Raw genomic sequence first — 6,000 nt, forward strand, 5'->3', positions numbered from 1 at the left:
TGTGGGGCAGCAGATGGTGGTGGTGGCGAAACACAGTTTGACCTGTGGAGGAAACGGGAGAAGGGAAAAAACTTCCTGAGCGTCAGTATCTTATCTTGTGATGCCTGCTGCAAACCTTTGCTGTAAGAAGAGAAAAAAAAGAAGCAGAAAACTAAATGCAAATGATTTGATTTCTTGTTCTTAGTATAGACCACCACCACACTTCCCGAATCAGTCATGCTCTGACTGCATGTTAGGTATTTCCTGTAACTGAATTTTCTTAGAATGTTCAAATAAAACCACATGTCATTGATTTTTCATTATTTGTTTGCATTCATCATAGAAAAAAAAGGACAAAAGGTTGTTTGAACGAACCCATTCACATGCAGCAGCTGGGACATGTCAAGGACATTGACCTTGTGCCGTTTCTCCAAATCTTTATTTAATATCACGGGGCATTGGACTGAGTTTCATGCTCCGTCCTCCCCATTAGCTGCTGCATAGATTGAACGCGCATTATTTGTTAATAATGGGGCTAATGTGACCGCAGCCCTCTGGTCACAGTATCTATGTGTGCACAATGTGAACAACAACAACAACAACAACAACAACAACAACAACAACAACAACAACCATAACAACATTACTGTCTGTTTACAGACAAAAGAGGAAGGTCAGGAGTGTAATGTTGTGCTGAGATGAGGGGCCTTCGACACAGAAGTTGATAATGTTGTTTATGTTGCTTGCGTCTCTGTGGAGGACTGACATTCATCCAGTGCAATCCTCCTCCTCCTCCTCTTCCTCCTCCTCAACAAGTCGAGTGAAAACATCAACATGAGGGCTTTATAGCATTATATCAACAATGGATCACAAGATTACCGATGAGTCTCTCGAGACAAATCCGCAGAAAATGATCCCTCATCTCCAAAATGATACTATACATTCTCACCAGTCTCAAGGAGTGAATGTCTATGCTGTCGTGCTAGCAACTCTGTGAGGCTGCATAATGGACTTCAGGGCATTTTCGTCAGCAGCATCTTAACACGCTCACAGTGAAATGACAACACAGGCACAGGGGAGGTTCAAGTTAATTTGTGGGCCCCAGGCAAAAAGGACTTGGGGGGGGCGGTGGACCCTACACCCTGGCCAGTTTACCAATTTAGAGTGTCCAATTGACCTCATCCCCATATTGCATGTTTATGGACTGAGGGAGGAAGCCAGAGAACCCGGGAAAAAACCCACGCCCACACACGGGGAGAACATGCAAACTCCATGTAGAAAAGCCCTTGTTCCCTTGTAGGCAAGAGTTCTAACACACTAGACCAACTGTGTGGCTCAGCCCAAAACATGACTCATGCTTTTGCTTAATAGTGAAGCATATCAAGTGACATAAAGGATTTTTGGATTGTATCAGATTTTTATCTGTCCCATACTGATACTGATCGATACCGATTCCCATCGACATGCTACTTGTTCCACGTGGCTAAATAGTAGATTTCCCTTTGGAAATTATCGGAATGATTAAATGGGACATATTGTGCAAAATCAACTTTTAATCATTTAAAACCTTATATCTGGAACATGCAATGTTTACTTAATAACACGCGAGAGTGCTGGCGAGGGCAACGGCATCCGAAAACCGGAAGTCCGCGAAAAGTTCTATTCTTGGCTCCACAGTGCAGCACAGAGTTCTACACAAACTTCCAGCCTCAGAGGATTTATCTGTCCAGTGGATACATGTTATATATGACGGCAATGTGCCTGCTAGAGGGTTAACCCTTACCCTAACCCTTACCCTTGCCTGCAAACACAGCACTTTTCCAAATGCTAACTGCTAAGAAATCAGGAAATCTTGGACTTGATTTGCCAAAACACAACTTTTTAGTTCATATATGCTGGATGTAGATGCTTATTTCTGCCAATCAAAGAATAAATACATACATTATGCAACCTACAGGTTGTGTCCAATGCCCGAAATGACCCCCCAAAAAAATCAGATATTGTGGGTTTATGTAAAATACAGTGAGGTCCAAAAGTAGAAAAAACATTTTTTTTGATTATTGTTCATATGACAAGTGCTTACAGGCTCACACTTAAAATGCTAATATGACAGAAATAAAATGAAATGATGTGACTGATGATGTTCTCTTATTCTGCCAAAGCAAGAGTTAATTCTGTTGTAAATGTAAAAAAAGATACAATACCAGGAAATCCTGAAAATGTTTTGATTTTCCTTAAGAAAATGCAGCCTTAGCATTTAAGAATGGACATCTCTGTGATGGTTCCCAGTTATTTAGATCATTATATATCTTTATAGAGTTTATCTATAGGTAACTGGCTATAGATCCTTTAAAACATAGACCTCATTAGTACCGATGGGACAGAAAAAAAAGTTTCTCAAGTCATTTTCCAAAAGCAGAAGTCAAATGGGTTTTTGAAGTTCCTGGCAAAACATACTGGAAAATGTATTGTCAAACATCTTATTGTTAAAGCACAGCTGGAGGACATGTATTCACGACCTGAAGGTGTTTGCTTGAGAGGGGGACAAAAAAAAAAAAAGGTGAGGACTCATTGTCCACAGAGGAAGAGAGAGAGAGAGAGAGAGAGAGAGAGAGAGGGACATGAGAGAAAAAAGCTTCTTGACTGGTTTAGTCTGGTTGAAGGCAGCAGGCTGCACATTAACACAGTAGATTGCGACCGGGTGACTGGAATGTTCGTCTTTGTTGAGACACGGTGATGTCATCCCTGGCACCACCTGGGCAGGATTTGTAGGCGGGGCCAGCCAGTTTTAAAGCCAGGATCAATGTGGCCTGATTAGTCACCTGACTGAGTTTTATCTTCCCTTCCCTTTTTTTTTTTTTTTTTTATAAAGAATTTTTTCCACAGAAGACAGGCTTCAGTCAGCAGCGCTGTGGAGATTAGCTGCCCAGTGACCTGTGTAAACACTTGACAACTCTGTGTGTGTGTGTGTGCAGACCAACGTGCGAGCCTCATACAGGAATGTGTGTGGGTGTCTGCGTCTGTGTGGTGTTGTATACAGTGCATGATTTAGGAAAAGAACATGTCAGGGATAAACAAATAACCCATCAGCGTGTTGAAAGGATTTAAAGTAGAGACAGGGAGAAAGAATTTGCACGTGGAATAAAAAAGTGAGAGACGGTGGTGAAGGAAATTTAACAGACACTAAGTGCGTTTGGAAAAAAAAAAGAAGCAGCGAGTGGGAATTAAAGGAGCACTCATGGCAGAGCCCACACTGCTGATGTTAGCTGTCTGATCCACCGAGAGACAGTTGGCAGCAGAGTGTCAACCAGCCACAAATGTACAGTAATTCAAAGCATGCGACGTGACGCCGTTCCCTGTGAGCGGGGGGGGGCTGCAGTCGACACCCCCCCCCCCCCCCCCCCCTCTCTCTGCACACACACACACACACACACACACTGGAGAGATATTCCCTGTGAAAGTAAAAATTGTACTCCATTCCACGTGACTGCAATTATTCACAGTTCCATTGCAAATTTGAGCTGAAGCTAATCTCGTAGCTTAATGGCCGTGGCGCCTCTTTGCGCGAGAACCAAATCTTCCCCGAAACGACTGAAAAAAACCGGTTTCGGCTTAACTCAGTGTCAGTGGCTGCTGCATCCAAAGTTAATAAGAAAAAAAGAGGTCAACAAAGTTAGTGGCGCAATTATCGTAATGCACTCACAGTCGGTGGTGTGCAAATGGGATTTATTGCCTCGATCAATTAGAGTTTGGCAGACACATAGCTGAGCTTCTGTGAGAGAATTTTTCCGGCACAGAGGAGTGTGTTGTTCTCGCCCTCCAGCAAGATTTTTTTTTTTTTTTAACTTTAAAATAAAGATGAAGTTGCCGTGGAAACAGGGAGAGAAACATAATCGAGAAAAGGATGAGGGGGGGGGGGGGGGGGGGGGGAGAGAAAGGAATAACAGTAATGAGTTAGTGAAAAGAAAACAAGATTCCAGCTTTTTGTAGGTTAGTTCTCATGAGCTTCACATGACTTGCATTTCGTCCCTCTTCTGCCCCCCCCCCCCCCCCCCCCATTCCCCCTTTCTCCCCACCAGCCCCCCCCTCCGTCCCCTGCCCTCTTTCCTCCGCCACTTCCCACCCCACGCTCTGGCCTCCTCCTCCTCCTCCTCCTCCTCCTCCTCCTCTTCTCGGTGCAGCACATAGACTTCCTGTGTGTCCCGGGCCTGAATGGTATGCGCATGGAGTGGGTGTCTGGGAGGCCTTTCATCCGGCATGGAAAGAAAAGAGAAGTCAAGAGTGAGGGTGAAAAAAAACAGAGAGTGAGAGAAAGAGAGTCGTCTTTAATCCATTCCGAGTCAGAGCAGTTGTCCGGAGGCGAGTGGGGTGGGGCGGTGTTGAAAAGGGTTAGAGGGCTCTGCTTGTGCCATGGATGTGTGTGTGTGTGTGTGTGTGTGTGTGTGTGTGTGTGTGTGGTGTCTGGAGGGGAAGAGAGTGCCTCACTGCAAAGACCTTTTTTTGCCTTTCTGGGACAGATGACATCCGGTGGAGCTGTGGTTTTGCTTGGCTGAGCGACAAATCTGAACTAGAGCAGGTAGAATAGATAAACATTAACTGTAAAAGTATTCATGCTCCACTGTGGGAAAAAAAAAAAAAAAAAGGAAGGACCCACGTGCAAAGACACCACATCAGTGTTTTGTTTGATGCAGTGTGCAAGCAGAGTTGGACTGAGAATGCTGAACGTCGAGCTGCGTTTTGGCGTTGTCAGACGGGGTGTAGCTGGCTGCTGCTGCTGCTGCTGCTGCTGCTGCTGCTGCTGCTGAGTGCCAGGCCTGACTGGACCCAACCCAAACTGTGAAGGGGGCACAAGCCTGTGTGACTACCTCATACCATGGAAACACACACACACACAGAGTGTCTAGACATGCCTACAAAAAGGTCACCTTTATCAAGAAGAACAGTGCCATCTGCTGTCTGGGAGCTAATTGCCACCGTCATTCATGTTGAAAATAAAAAAAAAACCCGCCAAACACTTGGTTTTTGTCCTTCCGTTTATGTAAATTCAGACTCTGACTCACACACCTTTGTTAATCCGAGGGCTGATAATTAATTTCCAGCTTTACTACAATAAACAAAGCTCATAATCAACAAACAACACTTAATAATGTTATGTCAACAAACTGAGATCAGTAGAGTACAGTAAGATACTGAGGTAAAAATAATGAAAGTTATTATCTAAACACATGTTTAAAGTTATAGTTTATGATAAACTATTTTCAGTGCATATAATGCTTATGTTGATACTGATAGATTCTTAGAAATAAAAGTGCTAACCATATAAGGTTCTTTGGTTGTCCTCATAGGAGAACCCTTTTTGGCTCCTGGTAGAACCTTTTTATAAACCCTTTTGGAAGGTTCCACCAATAACCCTTTTAAAACCCTTTATACAGGAAAGTGGTTTTAAAGGGTTCTCTGGGTCAAAATGGCTCTTACTGGAACCATTAATGTTACCAAGAACCTTTGAAAAATGCAAATGGTTCCAGGTAGAACCTCAGCCCTTGTAGAAGGACCCTTTAGGAACCCTTATTTCTAAGGGTGTCCTCCTCAGCATATACGGTCATATCTAGATTAGCAGCAGAGCAGCTGCTTCAGCGAGGAATGCTGCCCTATGTGTGCACAGCAATTACATTTCAGGTTAGGTAGGAGGTGTCCATGCCATCTTGAGGTTTTTAAGGCTGGGCTCAAGATCAGGCTCGTCCTGAAGTCACCCCGCTGTGGTCGGGGCTGTTTGCCACAAGTATTTGTTATGATGAAACGCAAACAGTAGCTACAGTTTCAGCTTGTGTGCACACATGCTTAATTTGAGGATAACTAGACAGAAGGGATTGCGGATGTCAGGTGATGAACAGGGCCTATTGTTTGCCAGACAGTCGTGTTTAGACATGATGTCCTAGTCCTTAAAATGTCATCTGTCAGATCCTACATGGCTCGAGGTGTCTTCTCTCTCCCCACTGTGCCTTAAAAGCTCAAGTGAAGGTA

The sequence above is a fragment of the Microchirus variegatus genome, assembly GCF_963457635.1.
Source record: "Microchirus variegatus genome assembly, chromosome: 1".
In the NCBI taxonomy this organism is placed as follows: Eukaryota; Metazoa; Chordata; class Actinopteri; order Pleuronectiformes; family Soleidae; genus Microchirus; species Microchirus variegatus.